The following is a 25,102-nucleotide window of genomic DNA, read 5'->3' as shown; positions in this document are numbered from 1 at the left end:
ATTCTGGGATTACATATGCATATGATTAGCTGTTCATTCATTAATTCATTCACTCAATCACCTGTATACCAAATATATATTAAGCATCTGTTATGTGCCAGGAACCTGTTCCAGGTGCAGAGAATAGAGTGAATAAACAGACTAAACCTGCTCTCAATGAACACCTTAACGTTACTTGATATAAGTTCATCCCTTGAAGTAAGAAAAATTCATAATGAATTGACTGTTTTGAAGCAAGGGCATGTGTACTTTGAAAGATTAAGATAGAGAGTAGTTTGCAACATATAGTTCCTCTCTTTCCCAAATATATTTAAAATATTTATTGTCTCTATTTGACAAAAAAATAAAACCATGGCTCTCTGTTGAAGGCCAAGAAAAGGGTCCATGATATATTTGCATTTCTATTCTTGAAAAAGAATTCTAATCACAACAGAAGATGTTTTTCTAAAAAAGCATTTTAAAGAAATTATAATTTCAAATTTGAAATCTCTGTCAGCCAAACACTTAATTCACCAGTCATCTGCATACTTCAAGACTCAGTAATCTCCAGATGTGTCTTAATTACACCAATAATGTAAGATTAAGTACATGTCAACCCATGTTTTACAACTTGCAGAGCTTACTTCTAATGCCTTTCTTCTGCTCACATATTGTGAGGAAGTGTTTATCTTTGCATAGTTCTGAGTGTTAGCATATAAAGACATACAGTATTTAGAGTTTTCACTTTTTAACATACTCGTGAAACATTATCACTCATAAATGGAAAAGACTTGCATAATGATGAGGAAACCTCTGTGGTTTTCTTCTTTAAATTCAGAAAGAACATCATTAAAATTCCCACAATTTTATGACTGTTGCAGTAGAGGCCACATATTTTTTTATTTTGTGACTTGCTACAAATAAATTCTTGCTTAGTCTGTCTTCTCTCCTAGCTTAAAAAATTTAAGAGCGTCTTTTAAATTAGGATATGTTTAGACATTTTCAGTGGGTTTTATATGTACTCAACTTGTTCTTTCTCCACAAAGTTTTCTCGTATTAGTGAATAAGGTGAGGAAGAACTAATGGCATTACTATGTTTGGTGAATTTTCAAATTTAGTATTAAATGTATTCTCTTTTGTCAATATGCTTGTAATTTATGTGTTGAACTGTTTCTTCATCTTTTACTCTAATTTAATACACCAATTGATCAATCACTAATTCAACATTTATCTAGCCCCTCCTCTGTTTGAAGCACTCTTCTAGTTCCCAAAAATATAAATGAACCAAGTGAACAAAAATTCCTGCTGTCATAGAACTGCCATGCCCTCTCAATAGTAAACATTTTTTTTTAAGAAATGCAACCTTCTAACCATAAAATTTAATCGTGTCCTACTTTCTTCAACCTCTATTAAGTTTCAATTCTTTATAAGCACAGATTTTCCACAAAATAGATTTCAAAATCACAATAATGTAAAGCACATTTCACATCTCTCGTTTTCTACATTTTTCCAGGACTTACTTTCCGATTAGAAACACCTTGTGTTATCAATGTCTCTTCTTATATCTAATTTTTTTGGTAAAACAATTGGCACAAACAACAGAATGCTCCATAGTTTTACCGTTGAAAATATGAATACAAATAATTTTTAAAACTTAGTAGTATATTTTAAAATTTCATATATTGAGACAATGTAGGTTGATTATTTTTGTGGCAGAGATTGATAGTAGTCCTCCAATGTATGTTTTCTCCTTCTTTCTTCGTAATTCAGCCTCGCCCTTGTTGGGTTCTTTTTCTTTTCTGCTGGCTAGAACATCAATAAGATGCTGGAGTTTCATCAGCCACAGCAGACTGTGAGGTGGACGCCACCTGGGGATTGTGGACCAGCACCAAGATAGAAGGCATTTGGATCCCTGATGATCACAGACCCAGCACGTTATCTCTGCACAGGTGGCACTACACGTGACACAAGATTATGGTTGAAGAAGAAGACCTCCGTATTGTTTAAGACATTGTTATTCGGAGATTTCTGTCAGTAGCAGGCAAACCTAATCCTAATTAACACAGCCTACAACTTACTTTCACAAGCGTAACAATCTATGCTACATCCTGTATAATTCTTACCATCTTGATCATTTACTGAGGATGATAAAAGTGTTCAGCTGTGTCACAAGACTATTATTGGCAATAGCATGATTCACCAGTCCGACTCTTGGAGATTTTCCTAAAAAATAAAAACACCAATGTTGGTTTTGACCTTATTTGCATATAATCACAGATATGTAGAAATAAACCAAATCAATCTTGAACAAAAAAGCAAATGACTGATGGTAATAAAATATCTATATGGAGGGAGACACAGCTAAAAAGGTAAGAGGAAGTCCCACCAATACCAGCTAAGCAGGGGGAAGGCAATACTGGAGTATTTAATTGAGTCACTTCAAGTTGTGTATGACTTTTGCTTTTTTTTTTTTTTAACTTGTTTTTATCAAATACAATGTTTATTTCATTTAATCACAGTAAATCAAAAACTGTGACTTGTGTGTAACTGAATTAATGGGATTGTTGCAGTTTCATCACTTTTCTGAGTTGAATTTTGCCTCCCCTAACTTTTCTGGGAAATAAAAAATCACGTATTCTCTGTTCTTTTCTTCCTTCCTCTGCCTAATTCTATTTATGCATGAAATTTTATAGAAAGCTCATCTTCATTTTCTAATCAAGATGGCATATATTAAAAATCAGATCCATCATGTGTCATGCAACTATCATATGACATTGATTATTTTTCCAAATTCCAATGATTTACAACTGTGGTTTAATTGCCTGAGAGCATCTTAATCCAGGGTAGTTCACGGTACTTGAACTGCTACATCATTTAATAGTAACAATATAGGTTTACAAGCAAAAGCAAACCTTGAACTAGAGACAGCTAGTCTATAAAAAAAAAAAATACAAGAGAAACAAACCAAGTTTTAAACGTTAATGTCAGAAATATCTCACTTAGTTCAAATAAACTGCTGTGAAATAATATCCTTTAAAATATGTAAATAAAGCACTAAGTACCTAAAAGTAAAAAATAATATCTAGATGAAAGAGATAATTTATGTGTTCTATAGTGAGACTGGATGACATAAAGACTCAAAATACGCCCATACATAAAAAGTTTGGTTCCCAAAACAATTATGACATAGTTACACCACTTCTCAGGAAATGGCAAGAATATAAACAAAGTACCCTACCTATAAGAGCTTCAAAGATCATTTTTATAATGGCAATTAATTTAATTTCTGAAACTCTGAGGAAATTACAAATCTATTACGAATGTTTATGGAACTTGATAAATCAAAACCAGAAATTTTAGTATCATTCACAATCATCAATAATTACAAAACTATTCAAGAGAGCCACATAAGAAAAAAATATGTTTAGCTTAGATGCAACTGCGCAAACGTATGCTTCAAATTGTTTTTTAGCATGACACATAGAAGTCCAAGTTACATTGTAAAATTTTTGTTGCTACTACACACAATTTTATTAGATTTTAATACATTACTAAACCAGCGTAGCAAATGCTATACCCTAGTATCACACCAACTAAAAAAATATGATCAGAAATTCACTTACTGCATGAATGTAAAAGTGTGAAAATCTATGGACTTTCATTTTTTTCATAATTTTAATTAAGTTTTTAAAATTTTAGCACCTCTATGTTCCCCACTGAAGTACAGAGAGGAAATATAGTATTGTGATTAAGAGTGGTTAATCAAACTGTCCTGGGTTCAAATCCAGGTTCTGTGCCATCTGTGTAATCTTGAGTAAATTATTCATCTCCACTTTCCTCAGTTGTAAAAATAAGAATAACATTTATCTCATAAGGTCAGGTAAGGAGTAGCTTGCAAAGCTCAGAGCTTCAAGCGAGAAGTGGGCATAAAAATTAAATTCTGGCCTCGTTTACTCTTGTTTATTTACACTTTTCTATGTCTTAGAGTAGCAGCCCAAGGAAGGAAAAATAAGGACACACAATTTTGGCTGGATGAGTAACGTCTTCCCTTTGTCTTCATCCACCAGCGTTCCTGGTATAGTGAAAGGAAACAAGAAATTTTTTAAATCTTATTTTCCATGTCAGAAATTATTACATCATTCCATTCGCAATAACATGCTTTAATCTTCTCCAGGTTTGATAAATTCTTGATGAATTCTTGGGACAACTATAACAAATGTTATTTGCTTGGAAAGCTAAAGAAGAATGCATAGTTAAATTTTTCAACATATGACCGCCATTGCAATCATACTGAAGGAGAAGTTAAGTGGTTGAATTGGAAGGATAGGCAATAATATTGCTATGCTTGTGAAAGAGTACCCATTTAGGAAATGTTAGGAAATCTTAGAATTTGGATCCAAAGCCCTTGCCAAGAGACCTTGGCAGATACAGTGAATCAGTCCTTTATTAGATGTGTCAGTCTCAACCACACACATTTCCTTATAGTTAAGATGTAAATGCTCCTCCCCTAGTCACAATGGAGGTATCTGATGAAAATCCTCTAGAGACAGGCTATTTAACAGCCAGTGAGATTTCCTAGAATACCCATGTAGAATCTCCTTCGTTTCACTGAGGTTTCCTCCCAATATACTAGAAAAGTCTCTACAGATAATTCATATTTTTTTGATTTTTTAAATTAATTCCACATTAGATTCTGTATTACTATGAACCACAGTACCGTTTATGAAGAATTAACATCTGGTTACAAACAAGTCTCATTGTTTTAACCTCCTGTGGGCTTACAGGATTAATAGGAAGCTCACTGAAACCAACACTTCCCTATTCTGTTTAGGGATTATCAAAGATTTATGAGTTCATTTTATAAAGTTTCCATCCTTAACCACACTTTTTAAATGCCTTCTAAAAATCAATTACCTGATTTTCAATTAATTAAGCCAATTAAATGATGAAAAATGTTCACTTGATCATAGCTCCACAGTTCACACATTTCAAGACGCTGTTTTGCCTTTCACATACCTTCTGTTACATGCAGAGTACCAATCTCTACTCTGCTGCTCTCTATATTAAGCCTCATTTTTAAAGGTAGAGACCCATACATTACATCTTAATATGTATTTTTTATATTTAAATTGTAGTCAAGCTTTTAAAAAATTATATCATAGTAAAACGTCTATTTCGCCACTGAAACAGTTTCAATATGACATTAATGTGCCAAAACACCCTTATGTACCCCACAAATATGTACAATTATTATTTGTCACTTTAAAAAAGTAAAGAAAAAAAGAGCACTTAGCATTTTAACAAATCAAGTCTTGCAAGTAATGCGTATATTGTCTTCTAGCTTTCCAGAAAGTGTGAAACATTGGCCTTCCTTTTCAGATTCATAGGAAAGCTTGGTAAGTATTATTCGTAGAGAAATGAAATAGACAAGTGTTCTAAGCTCATCTTTTTGCTCCCAACTCTGGAGACATAAAAATGCCTACTTACCCTCACATGCACTGGGTCATATACTTTCACCAGATCACAAAGCCCAGGTCAGATACATATGTGTGATAGGGTGCCACTTTCTACCTAAAACATAGCTATCATTCCATCAACCTTCAGTGTGTGTCTTCTAAGGGGACAAAAGGTGAGATGGCAAGGGTGGCTAATGCTGAACACTAAGTGGACAAGCGAACTGCAACAGATTAGAGTAGCATAAAAGAAGGCTGAGTTAGCAGTGAAAGGAGCTGGAAGCCTAAGTTATCCAACAGTATTTGTTTCTTAGCTATGTTACTCTCCTAGCCTTGATTTACTGTGACACAAACAGTAAAATCAACGTGAGTGACGCACTAGAGGCAGAAGAGGGTGCAGTACATAGAAGGATAATGATTTAGACCAGGCAGAAGAATGGGCTTGAAGAAGTCCTTCCCAGAGTAGTCGACGCTTTAAGAGAAGCACAGGACTCACTTGGTGAAGGAGATTTTGAAAGAAAGGTGGCTTAGACAGAAGGGATAGTGAATGTGCAGGGTTATTGTGAGGATTCATGAGATAATCAAAACATTTATCCCACACTGTGCTTGGTCCTTAACTGTTAACACATTCGCTCTTATAGTCCAACAAGGCAGATGTTGCCTAATCCAACAAGAAAATATTTGCTTTTGGCAAATGTGCTGCCAGCGACATTCTTAGCACTTGACAAAAGATCACCTTAGAACTATGGAATGGCACGTCAAAGCCAGCTGCATGGTATATGACCTCTGCCATTGCACAGAGCCTTGCACTTAGAAGGTTTCTAAACTTGTTAATACTTTGCTTTTGCTGTCTTAAAATTCTTAATAATTTTGAACAAAGCAACTCATATTTTCATTTTTCACTGGACCTCAATGAATTACGGAGCCAGTCCTATTTAGGGTCTCAGATAATCCCAATTTATGTAAGTCAGATGGATTCACATTCTGGTTTTCTTACTTCATAGTTTCATGAACTTTTGGAGCTTTAAAGATAGAAATATCCAAAAAATTTTATTCATTTGTGAGGATCAAATATATTCTGATTCTAAAACTAATTTTTATTTTATAAAGTATTTATAAAGAAACAGAGAGGACAGTAATCAGTCAGCTACTGAGACTCTTGTTTATAAAAAAAAATTCACTATTTGGAATGATTACAAATATCTGGAAATCAGTGCATGCCCACTGCCATTTCCTCTCTCTTCTTCTCCTCTTTTTCTCCATTTCTATTCTCTCCTTTGCAACTGAGCTTATAGTAGATGCTAAATACTGTGCTGAGTACCAAAAACACAGGTCAAAGCAGACACAGTCTCTTCCCTTGAGGAGTCTATACTTACATAGAGGAAATGGAAGCAGAAACTGACAAAGTTGGTGAAGTGTAATAAGCACATCATAGAAAAAGTTCAGGGTGCAATGAGAACACACAAGAGAGCAGTAGCTTAGATTTGGGCAGGTGATGTGAGTAGAAGTGGCTCTGGGAAGTCTTTCCCAAAAGAGTTGCTAATTCAAGAAAGGGACAGGATTTAGATGAAGGAAGGAGGCACTGGAAGGAAGATGTTTAGGCAAAAGAGAAATTGTATGTGCAGTCATACAGGCTTGAAACACAGGTTAATTATGAGAAAGCACAAGTAGTTCTATACATCTGTCTCAGAGACACACGTGGAAGGGTGAAGAATGCGGAGGCTGGAAAGGGAAGTAAGCAACGGCCAGATCTACGGGTATTATAAGGGATAAATCAGAGTTTTAAATTCGCACTGAATGTTCCTTGAAAATTGTAAAAAGGTAATGAAAGTAGATAGATGATATGGCTAGATAACAGTGTAGAGATGATGATAATGCAACTTAGATAAGAAATATTTGTGGAAGAACAGCTGACTCTAGTGATACTATAGAGTGGAAATTCAGAGCAAGCTTCAGGCCCGCAAGAAATAGTTTATGGTGCAACTATTACGGAGCAAGTACTTTGTTATGTTCACAGAATTCAGAAATAACTAACATAGATCCCCTCTTCTCAAGAAGGGTGGAAGTGAGTGCAGTGAGCATGCTATACCCACGATATTGAACAGAAAAGGAGCCCTAAACTTCCTAAGGGAAATAGGGAGTCTTTTGCAAAAGAGCTGACACTGAATCTCAGAGGAATCTCTTGAATTGAGACTTAAAAGATTAAAAGAATTAATCAGACACAGGACAAAATAATTAGGAAGAAGGAAATATTCTAGGTGAAGAAAGTAACATAAGCAAAGAAAAAAATTAGAACTTATATATATGGTACAGAGTCCAGGCGAGAGGTGGATAAGAGACTGAACCAACAGTAATTGTACAGATGAAGAATAAAAAGGAAAGTCAGACTTATGGAATGTTTAGGAAGTATTAGCATGACTTTCTCATTGTTTGAATGTGAACAGTGAGAAAGGTGGAAGAATGAGAGATTTCTTTTCCATCTTGCCTCTTTTACCCCTTAACTGCCAGCAAGCACAGACAATTTCCCAAGCGATTAATTTTAGCTAAGGGGTTTTCCTCCTCAGGCTATGTTTTAGGAGAAGAATCTGTAGTATAAATCTACAATCACTGTAAATTACTATAACTACAGTAACATTACTGTGTAACTTGATTCCAAAACAGATACACTTGGAATCCCAGCACAAACTTGGTTTTTCAACTATAGCTCCAGACATAGTTCTGGTCAACACGGCCCCTTGTCAAACAACAACTATTTACCATCAGCTTAACTCATCATATACAAGGAATAAAGATATCTCCTCCCTCAAATCAAATGCAAGTGTTTCCACTGTAGAATCACAGAATTTTGGGTTGGAAGGATAGCATAGTTATATAGCATATATTAAATGTGCTATAAGTTCTGAAACAGGAGATCAATCCATCTTATTGGTTGTAGAATCCAAATATTTGGATCACTGTGCAATTTGAGTTTTGTATTCACAATTTTCATGAGGTCAACAGGCTGGAGAGCAAGACAACTCACCACTTACCTTGATAAGTCTTTCTTTAAGTCCTACTTCTGAGAAATAAAATGATTTTGAGAGCCTGAGAAGAATAAAACATGACTACTGATTTCACAGCCCCATGTACTTTCAAATTCACTTTCCTATTTGGTCAAATCAAGGTTGATTTTTTTCCCTGCTCATTTACATATTTCTCATACTTTTTGGTGCAAGAATTATATTAAAATGAAATTAGTCACTGCTTGTTTTTATTTTGCCTGGCTTCTCTGACAGGAGAAAAGAACACAGACTAGAAGAAATATAAACCCGCAAGAATGGATGAAATGGGAATACACAAGGCATGAGGAATAAGACTGTTCTGTCAGAAACAATAAGAATAATTGCTATACAGCTTACAAACCAGAAACATACACATTTTATCTCATTAAATTTTATTTTGAATATTGAGAACATTTAGTGCACGGATAATATTTAAAAGTCATAACTCCAGAAGTAGAACCAGTAGTAAATTAAAAAAACTACTAGTCAAAACATAATTTATCTATTATATACAGGATAGGACAAAACCTCATTTTGCCTCCTGGAAAATTATTTACAAGGAAATGATTGTTTAAAATGTTCCTTCTCTAGGAGCTTCCAAAAATCTCTAAATATAGATAGTTACATAAACTAATTCAACCTAGAAAACACACCCCCCCACTTATGTATACATGTCTTACGAGATTTATAACCTATACCATTTGGAGCAAGGAAAAAGAATTTACATATTGAAACAAAAGGAAAATTATAAATTATTTTTATTATTTGATAAGGCAGTCATAAATTTCTGATATAAACACATGATTACAAATGGAGGGTCTTTCTAATGTATCATACTAGATATGCTGTAAGTTCTGAAACATGAGATCAATTCATGACTAATGGCCAGATAAAAGTCATGACTGAATAAACGGGATTGCAGCCAAGGAACAGACTCCTATGAATACATAATAGTCAAGTGCTACACATCTAGCTTAATTATCACTGTCCTTTACGTATTTTTCAAAATCTTGCACTCATTCAATGAATATGTGAAGATCTACTATATGCTAAATTTATTTAATTTGTAGCAAGTTAATGATCCTAAATAGGTGATGAAATCTAATTTCTTCCCTAGGAGACTTTTGTCTCATTCACTGCTGATCTTGTGTGCTTTTTTTGTTGTTGCTGAAATTGATAAATGTTCACCACATTCAGTAATACTTTCCAGACTTCCAGACAAATGAATTCATAACATACACATTCACTTCCCATTAAATACACAAGTTTTATAGTTTTTGTTTCCAGAGAATACAGACTAAGTTTATTTTTAAGAAGAATTAATGAAATAAGAAAATGATTGCTTCACTGAGTAGTCTAGACTCAAAGTCACTGTTAGTCTAGATAGCAACTTCAATGACGTACTTCTTTTTCCTCAGGGGCCTGTTCCAATTAAAATGAATCTACTCGTCTGTAAAGCTCTCTATATCTGGCTACCCTGTACTAAATGAGAACTCCAATACCTGCTCCTGACTGATTCAGTCAGGTTTTCAGGACAAATTCCTTCATTTTTCCTCTTTTATTTTTATTTATTTATTTATTGAGACGGAGTCTTGCTCTGTCGCCCAGGCTAGGGTGCAGTGGCGTGATCTCCACTCACTGCAACCTCTGCCTCCAGAGTTCAAGAGGTTCTCCTGACTCAACCTCCCAGTGGCTGGGATTACATGTGTGCACCACCATGCCCAGCTAATTTTTTGTATTTTTAGTAGAGACAGGGTTTCACCATGTTGGCCAGATTGGTTTAGAACTCGTGACCTCAGGTGATCCACCCATCTCGGCCTCCCAAAATGCTGGAATTACAGCATGAACCACTACGCCCAGCCAATTTTTGCTATGTTAAATAATGACTTTGCAATCACTTTTTCTATGTATTTTTTAAGAGATGGTCTATTTCTTTTTATCTTTTCTACTATAGTTTCCTGGAAAAGGGGAAAGTTTTTTAGGAATGGAATTTTGTGGTTTCTTTTAATTGTTCTAAGCATATATCTGTTTTTTGTTCATCTGCCTTGTTTTCACTTATGGGCAATGATCATATTTATGGTTGTATTTTGCATTATAATAAAAAAATATTTTAAACTATAATTTGTCAGTTTAGCACTCCTCTTCAGAGTATACAGATTTAGAGATATTTATATTGTACCAATCTACTAATATTAATGTAGACAGTAGTGATTTTTATAATGTGCCAAATAGCAATTAATTAAGGTTCTATGATTGACACTCTGGAATTAAATTTCTCTAAATATTAGTCTAAAGAGAAAGCTTATGAAATTGGACTGTGGACATATACTAACTAGTATTAAAGACTCAATAAAAAGAATCTTCCTAACCTCAATTCTTTTCTAATTATTCAATGTTTCATTAGGTAACTTAGTAACTGTATCTATTCCTTAAAATGTTGAATTGATGTTTCTCTCAATTTGACTCAATTCCTTCAACAACTTTCCGAAGGTCACACAGCCAACAACAACCAAGAAATGGATTAAGATCTGTATTAAGACCGGGCGCGGTGGCTCACGCCTGTAATCCCAGCACTTAGGGAGGCTGAGGCGGGCGGATCACGAGGTCAAGAGATCGAGACCATCCTGGCCATGGTGAAACCCCGTCTCTACTAAAAATACAAAAGTTAGCCGGGTGTGGTGGCACGCACCTGTGGTCCCAGCTACTCAGGAGGCTGAGGTGGAAGAATCACGTGAACCCGGGAGGTGGAGGTTGCAGTGAGCCGAGATTGCACCACTGCACTCCAGCCTGGCAACAGAGCAAGACTCCATCTCAAAAAAAAAAAGATCTGTGTTACTCAAAAGCTCACATGTTCCACACGAGGCAGAATTCCATCAATGCATTGTCCCTGCCTTCCCCATATCCTACTGCTTTTCTTATGTTTCTACATAAGTGAAGAGCAACCTAATCTAATAAGTCACACAAGTCAGAAAACCAAAAGCCATTTCTACTGGAATGGATATTTGTGACCCTCAAAACTAATACGTTGGAATTTAATCCTTCATATAGTGGTATTTGGAAGGTAATGAGGTCATGAGGGTGGACCTTCACTGGGGGATAAGTGTCCATATATAAGGGACCCCAGATAGCTCTCTAGCTCTTTCCACCATGTGAGGATACAATGAGAACAGGACAGTCTGCAACCCTTGCCAGAAGCCAACCATGCTGGAATTCCAATCTTAGACTCCCAATCTCCAGAACTGTAAGAAATGAATTTTCTTGTTTATAAGCCACCTAGTCCATGGTACACTGTTAAAGCAGCCTGAACTAAGACACTCTCTGAGACTGCTCCCTCTCCCTCAGAGGCCATTTGTAAATAGGCCCTCAGAATAACTGAGTTTACTTTTTTGACATTCCTGGTGCCTGGCTCTTTATTTCCATTTCTCCTTCTACCATGTGGAAGCCTCTATGCTTTCCCTAGCTGAAGTTCTCCTCTTCCTCTCCATTATCAATCTTCTATACACTCCTATAATGTCTGGAAATTAAATAACAGGTGTTCAGAAACGATTTTTTTAATGGATGAGTGTTTAGAGCAATTCCACTATTCCAGGTAGATACGTCAGGAACTAGAATTCTACATAACTGAAATGGGGCAACATTGGCTCAAATCAACTGACCTTTACCAATCCTCCATCATAAATCCTCCTTATCATAGACAAACTTTCTAAAAGGAAAAACTAATTTCCTGTACATACATACACACACACATAAAATTCTTGAGTAACACCTTACAAGATAAAGTTCAGTTTGATTTAGCATGCAATATATTGTTCTCTGTGATCCAAGCCCTTCCTGGCATTCCACATCCTGTACCTTATTCTCCAGTTATAGTTAACAACTCAGTCTTCCATGAACATGTCAAGGGTTTTCAGGTTTCTACAACTTTGTTCAGCTACTTCAATTATACTCATGTGTTTTGATTTTCCCAATTTCTTCAGGTCAAATGGTATCTTTTTGGTGATGCCCTCTGTAAGTTTCTTCTATGGAGACACTGTGACACTGTGAATGACTGACCAACATTAACGTCACACCAAATGATGGGTTTAAATCAAGATAATCTCATTCTTCTATTCTATACAGATTCAGAATGGTGCATGACACAACTCTAGCCTACATTCTCTGTTACTTTGTATGTTTCACATCTATTACAAAACTTTAATTTCTTTAGTGGCAAGAAATCTATCACTTAACTCTGTAATGGTCACATATATAACTCATCTGGTAGATACAATCATATATATAATCATTTATATTGTAGGTATTGTCATTTAGTAAGCAGAAGTATATTTGAATGTGTGATGGTTAATATTGAGTGTCAACTTGATTGGACTGCAACAGCAAAGTATTGTTCCTGAGTGTGTCTGTGAGTGTGTCACCAAAGGAGATTAACATTTGAGTCAGTGAACTGGGAGATGCAGACCCACCCTCAATCTGGGTGGGCACTATCTAGCACAGCTATGATAAAAGCAGGCAGAGGAACGTGGAGAGACTGGATTGCCTTAGTCTTCTGGGCGACATCTTTCTTTTGTGATGGATACTTCCTGTCCTCAAACATCAGTCTCCAAGTTCTTCAGCTTTGGGACTCTTGGACTGTCGACCACAGACTAAAGGCTGTACTGTTGGCTTCCCTACTTTTGAGGTGTTGGGACTTGGACTGGCTTCCTTGCTTCTCAGCTTACGGACAGCCTACTGTGGGACCTCACCTTGTGATCATGTTAGTCAATATTCCTAAATGAGTTTCCCTTTATATATATCTATCCTATTAGGTCTGTCCCTTTAGAGAACCCTGACTAATATAGCATTTGTTATATTAGACTGTCATGTAGAAGATTTAATCTTAGTTGGAACTCTCATAGAGTAGGCATTAAATGTTGACATAGTAAATTGATATTTAAAAGTAGTTTATATGATAATTTATATAAAGACATGACTTAATTTGAACACTTTTCAGCTTACTACATTCTCACCACTCTATTACTATAGTTGGTGTATTAGTCTGTTCTTGCACTGCTATAAAGAAATACCTGAGACCAGGTAATTTACAAAGAAAAGAGGCTTAATTGGCTCACAGTTCTGTAGGCTGTACAGGAAGCATGACACTTGGGGAGGCCTTAGGATACGTTCAATCATGACAGAAGGGGAAGGGGAAGCAGGCATGTCTTACATGGCCAGAGGAGAAGGAAGAGAGAGGTGGGGAGGTGCCACATACTTCTGAACAACCAGATCGCATGAAAGCTCTATGATGAGAGTGATGGTGCTGAACCAATGGAAACTACCCCCGTGATCCAATCACCTCCCACCAGGCCCTATCTTCAGTATTGGGGATTACATTTCAACATGGAATTTGAGTGAAGATAGATCCAAACTATATCAGTTGGTGTTTTTTCTTAGAGATTTCATCCAACATTTTCAGATTCTTTAGACTGTTTATGGTAAACATTTTTATATTTCAGATAGCTCTGTCCTTAAAAAGATGTGCTACCTTGTATGCCATTATACTGGTTTCTTCTTTCATAAGATTCTATAATTGAATCTGATTTTGTCATATTTTCTTAACATATTCTTAAAGCAGTTGTTCTGACCATACACTGCCCCATTTCAATTATATAGAATTCCAGCTCCTACAGTACCTACCTGGAATAGTGGTCCTGCTCTACACATTCATGCCAAAAATAGTTTTTGAACACCCATTTTTTACTTTGTAGATATTATAGGAATGTATAGATGACATTTCTGTTCTCAATTTCTTGCAGTATAAGATGGGAAAGAAATAGAACAATTTGGCATTAGAAAGCTGTTACTGAAACACCAGGGGTTTGGCCTAGGTCCTGCTGCTCACTACACAGAAAGCTCATCACTGAGGCAATGAGTATTGCCAGGGTAGAAGGCTTTAATTGGGTGCTGCTGCTGAGGAGATGGAAGAACAGTCTCTATCCCCTGACCAAATAAACTTAGGGGTTTATGTAGTAGAGAAGAAATGTAACTCTGTGTGGGAAAACAGGAACCAGGCAGGAAGCAATCATGATGAGTGAGGCGCTGGGCCTCTCATGGTCTGGATGTGAGGATCTGCTGAGTTTCAGTTCTTTGATACGTTTTGAGAGGTCTAGGACTTCTTTCCTGATGAAAGAACTCAGATAAAACAAATGTAAGTTTCAATCATTAAGATCAGAATTATTTCCATGTTTAAATATGGTCAATTTATATGCTTATCAAAAAAAAACCTGTCTATGGGATGACTGAGGTGGTCTTAAAACCACATTAATGTTGGAGTGAGATACATGTAGATTCAGCCCCTGGCCTTAAATTTCTGACTGCCAGACTTTCAAGAAGTTACATCACATCTGTGAGATTTTCTGATTCTCCCTCTGTAATCTGGAGGAAACTCTTGGGTTATTGTAGGATTGTGTGTCTGTGAAAAGTATTTTGCCTTCTGCCTGATCTTTAGAAAGGAATCAGCAAGAGGTAACATTTCAACAGAAGTATTTATAGGCAATCGTGATGTACAAAGAAGAGAATGCCCAAGGGGAAAATAAGAAGGCTTCATAAAGGAAGTGTCACAAGAAGACAGACTTGAAAAATTAGTGTAGTTTTGCAGGTAGATAAGAAGGGAGGACACTCCAGGAAGAGAAAGTAATGTGAGTAAAGGCACAGATACTGGTGATACAGGATTTTTCCCTGACCCCTACATGGTTTCGTTATAGTCTTTTTCTTCTAATGGTAACATATATTCTGTAAAAAACAAAATATGATTTGTTCTAAATCTCCTATTGCATTCTCATTTCAGTATCTGTGGAGAAGGTAAGCCCACAGTGCCTTTATCGTAACTTGGCCCATTTTTCTGATGCAATACTTTGGATTTGTTGATAGAGTTGGGCTGTTGAAACTAACTATAATCTTGGCAACCAATATTGTACCAAAAGCTAAGAGTTTTGCCTCATAATCAGTTTTCCCTTAAGTGCACTAGCAACTCTATTTTTACCTCTTTTTTGACTCATCTGCACAACAGTTGAGCTTCTGCCACCACATCTACTTGATACAACTGATACTACTCTCACTCATGACAGTCATTTCTCATTTTCGTCCAACAGCTTTTTAAGAAAGTCAATACTTAAGTGCATTGACTGTCCTTTGTTTTTAATCATCTTCTAAAGATTATCTGAGGTTTTCTTTTCTGACTACATTAATGCTTCCCTCCGTGTGTGTGTATTTGTGTGGTATTATAGATTTCTGAGCACAATTAAGATCACCACTAGTGTCTCCTATGAGTATCTCCTCACTGAGAGACTAGTGATACCAGAAATGCACTCTACACCAGAGGACAGAAGATATTTATCTATTATGCTTAGTGTAAGGCCAGTTGCCTCGCCAGGAGCTCGGACATACACCCCCAACCTGGGAGCTTGGACACGCCCATCCCTCTCTGCGCCTAGAAACTACGCGATCACCCCGCGCCCACTTCTGCACTCAGCACTAGGCTTTGCACTCAGCACCTAGCCAGTCATTGAAGAACCCTGCCAAAATGCAAAAGAAGTCTTGTAAATCTACCCAATAGCAGCTGAGTCTTGTAAAGCTACCCAATAGCAGTCGAATCTTGTAAAGCTACCCAATAGCAGTCGAGTCTTGTAAAACTACCCAACAGCAGTCGAGTCTTGTAAATCTACCCAATAGCGTTCAAACCCTGCCTACCTGTCAATAGCAAGCTTGCCCCACCCACGCCCTGCTCTCCCACAACCAATCAAATGCCTCCACTCCCTATAAAACCCCATGTCTAAGAGGAGTCCATGAGATTTCTCTGGCCCCTCCTGTTGGACCACAGAACCTCACCTGGGAGCTGAATAAATTCGCATTGGATCTTCTTGTGCTGGCCTCAGTTTCCTCATTTTAAACTCTGCAATAACCCTTACATTTAGCTATAGGCTGGTCTACCTTCTTGTCCTTTTCTTGGGATAAAGGAAGGTATAGGAATAGGATTCTCATGAGAGGAATACTATTCCTGTCATGTAAGACATGTTATAGAAGACCATAAAATTCCTTTATAAGGGAATATGAAGGAAGTCTTCAATTATGTTTTTAAGTCAAAAAACACAAAGACAAGTGAGGTTTTGTTCACTAAGGCTAAAGGGTTCTCTAAGTCTTAAGTCCTAAGGATTCTAGGCAATTCTGAAAGATGTGGCAAGAATTACCTGCATGATCTTGTAGTCACTGAGGCTAAGTAGGGTGTGTCACCTGGAGTCTGACATAAGTGGTGAAGAAACACTCTAGAGTTAGGACACCATTTGTAGCCATGTCATCTTGGGAAGAGAACCTCGCCTCTCATATGCTTCAGTTTCATCAGCTCCGAAATAGTTTTGGCCTCATAGGTTTGTTATGAAGAGTTAAAGAACTGCCACATTAAAGCTTGGCTGGGACATCACAAGATCAAGAGATCAAGACCATTCTGGCCAACATGGTGAAACCCTGTCTCTATTAAAAATACAAAAATTAGCTGGGTGTGGTGGCAGACACCTGTAGTCCCAGCTACTCAGGAGCCTGAGGCAGGAGAATCACTTGAACCCAGGAGGCAGAGGTTGCAGTGAGCCGAGACTGGAGCACTGGACTCCAGCCTGGCAACAGAGCAACACTGCATCTCAAAAAACAACAACAAAACAACCGTGTGTTTGTGTGTGTGTGTGTGTGTGTGTATTTAATATTCTGATATTTAATGCCAATCACACCACTAAAGCAGAAAGACAAAGAAAAAACAAAAGTGCCATGCTGATCTACTCTTTCTAAAGCTAAAAGAGTTTTTCTTGGCCTGAGTACCAATCTTTCATTAAACGTGATTAAGAATGGTTATGTACTTTCTACACGCTGAAATTTCACTGGTGCACATATCATGTAGCCCTTCTTCCCAAGTGGCTTCTCCTGCTCACCCCCTCTTCCCAACTGTTTTTTATGCACAAGACAATCATTCTTCTCTGGAAATCTCCAGCACATGCACAATTGATCTAAACTGGGGTCAGAGTTTAACTCTTTATTCCCTTGTATCTTTCCCCTTGCTTAGTTTTTAACTGTGCTGATTAAATATTAAATCCTACAAGGATATTTTCATTCTGTTTTCAACTCTTACCTTTTGATTTATCTTAATGCTTCATTTCTATCGTTTTTCACAAAATAAACATGCAGATCATTCCCAAATCATGAAGATTTCTGATCCTAAGCCATTCATTCTAAAAGAAAAAGAAATCCAGATCAGTAAAGGGAAAATGGGTCAGAAACAAAACACTGGTGCAAGTTTTTATTTTAAATATATTGTGCTTACATTTCTTGTAAAATTATAATTATCAGGAACCAGGAGAATTTGACTTAGTTTTTGCTTCTATTTAAAATCCAATAGGGCCAACCAAATGTTATAAAAGTGATTTTTTTTCTTCTTGCCTGATTACATTAAGATATGACTTATTTGGTACAAAATTATCCTTAAAACTTTAGTTTTGTTTAAGGGAATAAACAGTCAGATAAAAGTTAAAGGAGTTCACCAAGACCAAGCAAGAGAAACATGAGACTGAATGCTCTCATGTGTCCACTACAGAGTAAAATTTGTTTGAAATGAATGTGGTATCTCAGTTTGAATCTCTCAGTTTGGGGTTCTGCAGCAGCTGGCAGTGATTCTACCATTTCTTTTTATTTCCTAATTACAGTATATGTGTCTAACTAATCATTCTATCATACATTTTATTTTAACAAGCAAGCTCTAGACCTTCTCTGTGTCACAGAAGAAAATATATTCTCATGAAGATTATAAGAAGGTGAATGGGGAAGGCAAACCATTTCCTGATGAAAGCTGTTTCTAAGAGATATAAATAGAAGCTTTTCCAGGACTGTAGCTTGATGCTATATTGGGAATCATGCAACATTTACAATATACTTCTGTGCAAGAAGAAGTATATTGTAATTCTTGTGCTAAAGAATTGCTAAAAGAGACAGTGCCTTTGGAATGCACCATATGTGATTTTCAAAAGCAGTGGCAACTCCAAGCTCCTATCTTAATCCTCACTTGTTATAGGGTAAGTAGCTTTCTGGTTTTTTGCTTTGTCCAGGTAGCATTGCAGTATTTTGCCCATTAGAAGTAGATAGTGAAGACTCCTCTCAAAATTCCATTTACTTGATCTGTTGTTACTATGATAGAATTTAAAGTTTTTTTAAAAAGTGGGATAAAATCTTATAGTTAAGCTCTTTTCGAATGAAAGAAATAGATTTAACACAAACAGGGAAAGAGAATTCATTCAAATATCTAAAACTATGACAATGCATTGATCTAAAACTTTCATGAAAAGCTAATAAGAATGCCTAAAGTTATTTTAATATACGATAATTTACTAGAAATACTTACTCATTGCCTTCCTAAAGGACCTGCATATCCCAGTGTCTCAATTTTTTGCATAAATTCTAGAGTGTTCAACATTTTTTTAAATTTTGTTTTGAGATGGGGTCTCACTCTGTTGCCCAGGCCAGAATGCAGTGGCACAATCTCAGCTCACCATAACCTCTGCCTCCTGGGTTCAATGAATTCTTCTGCCTCAGCCTCTTGAGTAGCTGGGACTATAGGCATGCTCCACCAGGGCTGGCCAATTTTTGTATTTTTAGTAGAGATGGGGTTTCACTATGTTGGCCACACTGGTCTTGAACTCCTGGCCTTGTGATCAGCCTGCCTCGGCCTCCAAAAGTGTTGGATTATAGCCATAAGCCACTGCGCCTGGCTCTCTTAAACATTTTAAACATTTTTTAGAAAGAAATCTTACAAACAGATGCATATAATAAAGATGTTTGTGAATCTTTCCAATTAAAATAATTCTGTGAACTTGGATACAAATGTCAGTCACTGTAATATTTCCCTAACACTGAATTTTATCATAAATTTTCAAGTTATAAATGGAGTTCTTAATGTGAAGATGATAAAAAAGAGTAGTAAAATTATGCTACACGTAAACCTGAGGAGGAATGATAATTGTAGGACTACAGACAAAATTTTTCCCAAGAATATCAAAGGGATTACAAGATATGCCAGTACTCGCTGGGCCAAGATCTGGAAAAGATAAGAAATCAAATATATATGTTTAGGTGCTTCATCATACTTACCCTAAAACCATTGCTCAATTCTGCAGGAGCAGTTGAAAGGCTGAGCAGTTCTTTTGGTGGTTTTGCAGAACTAGAGGAAGATAATTCAAAATCAGCCACTTGCTAGGATGGAGAACACTGATAACTCATCTCTGCAAAGGATAAACTGTAACTAAGCAAGCCCCACTTTGGACTTCCAGTTTAGCATCCCATCATCTGTTAGGTCAAGGAAGTTCAACTCCTGAAATTATTTTAACAGTAGTCCTGAATTGGTAGAACCCCAAAGTAACTAGAAAAACCCAAGGAAAATCCTCTATGAAGGATGATATATGAAAGGCATCACAATTTTTTCCAAATAATTTTAACATATTATCAGAGTCAAATAAAAGCAGGTGCATAAGAAAAGACAATGCAATGAGTAAAAACAGACACAACAGACAAAAAAGTAGACACACACATACCCCAAAAAACAAAACAAAACTGTTACTTATGGGAATCATCAAACTCAAACCATGAAATAATTATACTTAAAATGCCCATAAAAGTAACACCAAGATTTAAAAATTTGGTAGGCAAGTAGAAAATACAAAATGTGACATGATAGAAAAGAGAAAGAAATAAACAGAAAATAATTAACTGAAAAAATATAATAATTTAAATTATGTGAATTAGAGCAGTAGTTATAATTGAAGAAAGAATTAGTCAACTGAGAAATGAGGCAGAAGAAACTATCCAGAACTATCCAATATTGATAGTCAAAAAGATAGAAAATACAGAAAAGCTGGCAGAAGATTTAGAAAAAAAAAGGAAAATTAATTGGAGATTGGACTTTATTAAATAAATGTGAAATTAAAAAAAAAATAGTAACACTATTGATCTATACAACCAAGAAACCCAATGAATGCCAAATACAATAATTAGAAGGAAATTTGTACTTAAACGCCATCATAGTAAAACTGCAAAAAACATAAGAAAATAGTAACAACCAGAGGAAATAAAGATAAGACTATTTTTTAAAAGCGTCAGTCTCACAGCTGACTTCTTAAAATTATATTGTTAATGAACTGAATAATTATTAATCTGAAATAGCATACTCAGCAAAAGGATACTTCAAAGTAAGAAAGAAATAAAAGTATTTTTAGGACAAGAAAAAAAATGAAGCTTATCACTAGTAGGAAATTCCAATGAATGTTCATAAGTCACAGTAAAAATGATACCTGATGAAACATGAGAGATGTAAAAAAGAATACAAAGCAAATAAAAGGTCATTAAAATGTGGGTAAAGGTATGTAAACTTTGTAGAGCAATAAAAATGAGCATTAAAATTACTTTTACTGTCCAGAAGGGTGGTGAAAGTTTTAGTTAATAATGAATTAATAGTTCAATATAGCACTTATAATTTCAAGTGTAATTCTAAATGAGTAGAAAGTGAATAAGTCACTTCTGAACCACAGGGGAAATGAAATAATAAGAACACAGGAGATGAATAGAAAGTAGGATTGGTAGATTTAAATCTAAATGTATAAATAATTACATTAAATGTAAACAATGCTATAGTGAAGTGACAAATTTTTCAGAGCAGATATGAATAATTCTTTTAGCCAAAGACATATTAGATGAAAATACAGAAAAGTTGATGAAGAATGAGAAAAACTGAATAATAAAGTTGATGTTGGCTTCAAGATGGCAGTGGAAGTTTCCTACTGCCAATTTTCTATTGATTACAACTGAAAATTCTGGTTGGGCAGCGGGAACTATCTGAGGCTCTCTGAAACATAAAGGGAAGGGGAGTTAAAACTGAAGAAGTGGCCAAGGTGAGTAGATCACGAGGTCAGGAGTTGAAGACCAGCCTGACCAACATGGTGAAATCCTGTTTCTACTAAAAATACAAAAATTAGCTGGGTGTGGTGGTGTGCACCTATAATCCCAGCTACTCAGGAGGCAGGAGAATCTCTTGAACCTGGGAGGGAGAGATTGCAGAGAGCCAAGATCCTGCCATTGCACTCCAGCCTGGGCGACCGAGCAAGACTCCATCTCAAAAAAAGAAAGAAAGAGGACAGAGATCCAAGATGGATGATCACTAGCATCTCAGGCTTGTAGTTCCCAGTGAAAGTGCAGAGAACGAGAGGACACCACACTTTCAGATGAATATTTGTTGCTCACGGACCAGAAGATCCCCAGCGGAGGAGCCCCACGGGTCGCCAGGGTGACTCATGGCTGGCGCGGCGGTTTTGCTGGCGCCTTAGCACGGCAGTTCTTGGTGCAGAGTCCGGAGATTCCCGGGCAGAAAAGCACCATCAATCTTAACACCGCTATTTTGGCTGGCGCAGTGGATTGCTCAGATTTCAGCGCTGGGAATCAACAAGTTGGACGTCCGCTCAGAGACCTAGTTAGAAAGTCGGTAATTACAAAGATGACAGGCGGATAAATATATAATGAAGGGAAGAAACCAGCCTAAAAAGGCAGAGAATACTCAAAATCAGAGTGCCTCTCCCTCTACAGGGGATCGCAATTCCTCATCAGTAACGGAACAAGGCTTAATGGAGAACGAGTGTGTTCCAATAACAGAAGCAGGTTTCAAAACGTGGGTGATAAGAAACTTCTGTGAATTGAAAGAACTTGTTCTAACCCAATGCAAAGAAACTAAGAACCCTGAGAAAAGGTTTGACGAAATGCTAACGAGAATGGACAATTTAGAGAGGAATATAAGTGAATTGATGGAGCTGAAAAACACAACACGAGAACTTCATGAAGTATGCACAAGTTTAAACAGTCGAATTGATCAAGCAGAAGAAAGGATATCAGAAGTCGAGGACCAGCTCAGTGAAATGAAATGGGAAGACAAGATTGGAGAAAAAAGGATAAAAAGGAATAAGCAAAGTCTCCAGGAAATATGGGACTATGTGAAAAGACCTAATTTACGTTTGATAGGTGTACCTGAATGTGATGAAGAGAATCAATCCAAGTTGGAAAATATTCTTCAGGATATCATTCAGGAAAACTTTCCCAACCTGGCAAGGCAGGGTAATATTCAACTCCAGGTAATACAGAGAACACCACAAAGATATTCTTCAAGAAGACCAACCCCAAGGCACATAATTGCCAGATTTATTAGGGTTGAAATGAAGGAGAAAATACTAACGGCAGCCAGAGAGAAAGGTCAGGTTACCCAAAAAGGGAAACCTATCAGACTTACAGCAGATCTCTCAGCAGAAACCCTACAAGCCAGAAAAGAGTGGGGACCAATATTTAACATCCTTAAAGAAAAGAACTTTCAACCTAGAATTTTATATCCAGCCAAACTAAGCTTTATAAGTGAAGGAAAAATTAAATCTTTTGTGAACAAACAAGTACTTAGAGAGTTCACCACCACCAGGCCTGCTTTACAAGAGCTTCTGAAAGAAGCACTATACATATAAAGGAACAACCAATATCAGCCTTTCCAAAAATATATCAAAAAGCAAAGAGCATTAACACAATGAAATATTTACACTAACTAATAGGCAAAACAGCCAGCTAGCATCAAATGCCAGTATTAAACTTATATATATTCTAATTGGATAAAAAGCCAAAACCCATCGGTATGCTGCATCCAGACCCATCACACATGCAACGATACACAAAGACTCAAAACAAAGAGAAGGAGGAAGATTTACCAACCAAATAGAGAGTAAAAATAAACAAATAAACAAAAAGCAGGAGAGGCAATTCTCACCTCTGATAAAGTAGACTTTAAAGCAACAAAGAGCAAAAGAGGCAAAGAAGGACATTATATAATGGCAAGAGGATCAATGTAACAAGAAGAGCTAACGATTTTATAGATCAATGAGACAGAAAATTGACAAGGACATCCAGGACTTGAACTCAGACCCGGAACAAGTAAACTTAATAAACATTTATAGAACTCTCCACTTCAAATACACAAAACATACATTACCACCTCACACCTACTCCAAAAGTGACTACATAATTGGAAGTAAATCACTTCTCAGTAATCGCATAGCATTTCATAGGTTTAAATGAAATATTGGTGGGCTGCTTGTTTGTTATTTTCTTCCCTTATTCCTTCCTGTCTACATCATTAAGTATAATTATTGGTATAAAAGAGGTTTTCAATACCCATTACTAAACTGGGCAAGAAAGCAATACTCCCATTCTCTCTCTCTCTTTCTCTTCCTTTTTCTTCCTCTTCTTCATTCTTTTTTTTCTTTCTAAAGAAGAAAGAAAGAAAGAAATTTGAACAAATAATCCACATAGGAGTAAGTTTCACGTTTTTTCTTCCCTTTTTGCTCTACAAGTGGACCCCTGTTGGAGAATAGTACAATGCAGACATCTAAAACTCAAAACCCCACCATCTCTTTTGCCAAATGACTCATGGATAAAAAGCTCCATCGGGCAGGAGAGTAAAAGAGAGTCATAAATGTTTCTCCTAATTCTGTGTATGAACTCACACGTGTCTTGTCCTAGGTTCTGAACCACACATGCACAGGACAGATGGAAATCAGGATAGCAAAGGCTTAGAAAACTGAACAGAGATGTAAGGCATCACCCACAGAAAGTGAGTCAAAGCTCGTAATGTGCAACTAATTAGGTTGATGACCTGTTAAAGCAAAAACAGTATCTTCCAATGGAATCTCACAGAAGCCAGAGTCTACACACATAACATTTACAATGTTCTGCGTAAAATCCAAATTACTTGACAAAGACTCATTCTTAATGGAAAGGCAGCTATAATAATAACTACATCCATACAAAAGAGGAAAACAAAAAATAAATGAGAAATAGAAAATCACAATAGAGATATATACACTATAATAAAGAGAAGTGAAAAGGACTAAAAAAATACAAGGCCTGAAATAAAAATGTCAATGAATGATCTTAAGAGTAGAGCAAAGTGATAAAGAAAAGATTCTGTGAATCTGAAGATAACGTCAGTAAAAAGTATTCATATAAAGAACTGAGAGAAAAAAAATTAAAAAAAACTAACTGGCCTAAAGGATCAATGGATTAACATAAAAAGATCTAAGACAAGTGTATTTAGCCCTAGATGTTTATAAAAGTTTAAGTATGTATATTATAAACCTCATAATTCTACTTTTAAAATACAGAGATATAACCAAAAAGACAACAGAAAAATTAAAATGGAATACTAAAACAGAAACTGTCAATCCAACAGAAGGCAGTAAAAGGAGAAAATAAACAAAAAATAGAAAAAGCAAGCACATCCCCCCTCCCCAAAATGGTACAATGAAATCCAACCATATCAATAATTATGTTAAATGTTAACAATCTAAGCCAAGTGAAACAGTTCTGCAGTACAGGCCAAATCCAGTCTGTCACCCATTTTTGTAAATAAAGTTTTATTGGAACACAGCCATACTCCTTTGTTTATATATTATCTATGGCTACTTTGTATGACAATGAGAGTTGAATAGGTGCAACAGCAACTGTGTGACCCACAAAACCAAAAATATTTATTTGGTCCATTACAGA

The 25,102-nt window shown here is 36.3% G+C and overlaps 1 long non-coding RNA gene across 1 annotated transcript; it reads right to left on the bottom strand.

Annotated features, from left to right (window-relative positions):
• Positions 1 to 2,103: 2,103 nt before the first annotated feature.
• Positions 2,104 to 23,790, bottom strand: LOC105713825 (uncharacterized). The gene is made up of 4 exons (XR_010342930.1): positions 23,729 to 23,790; positions 19,631 to 19,700; positions 17,622 to 17,721; positions 2,104 to 2,202 (listed from the first exon to the last, which is right to left on the bottom strand). It is a non-coding gene; the product is annotated as an uncharacterized LOC105713825 (long non-coding RNA).
• Positions 23,791 to 25,102: the final 1,312 nt, after the last annotated feature.

This window comes from Aotus nancymaae, unplaced genomic scaffold (genome assembly GCF_030222135.1).
Source record: "Aotus nancymaae isolate 86718 unplaced genomic scaffold, 86718_ANA_hifiasm-v0.15.2.pri h1tg000016l, whole genome shotgun sequence".
Taxonomy (NCBI): Eukaryota; Metazoa; Chordata; class Mammalia; order Primates; family Aotidae; genus Aotus; species Aotus nancymaae.
Note: the sequence above shows the minus strand (reverse complement) of the source record. Positions and strands in the feature narration are given on the sequence as shown.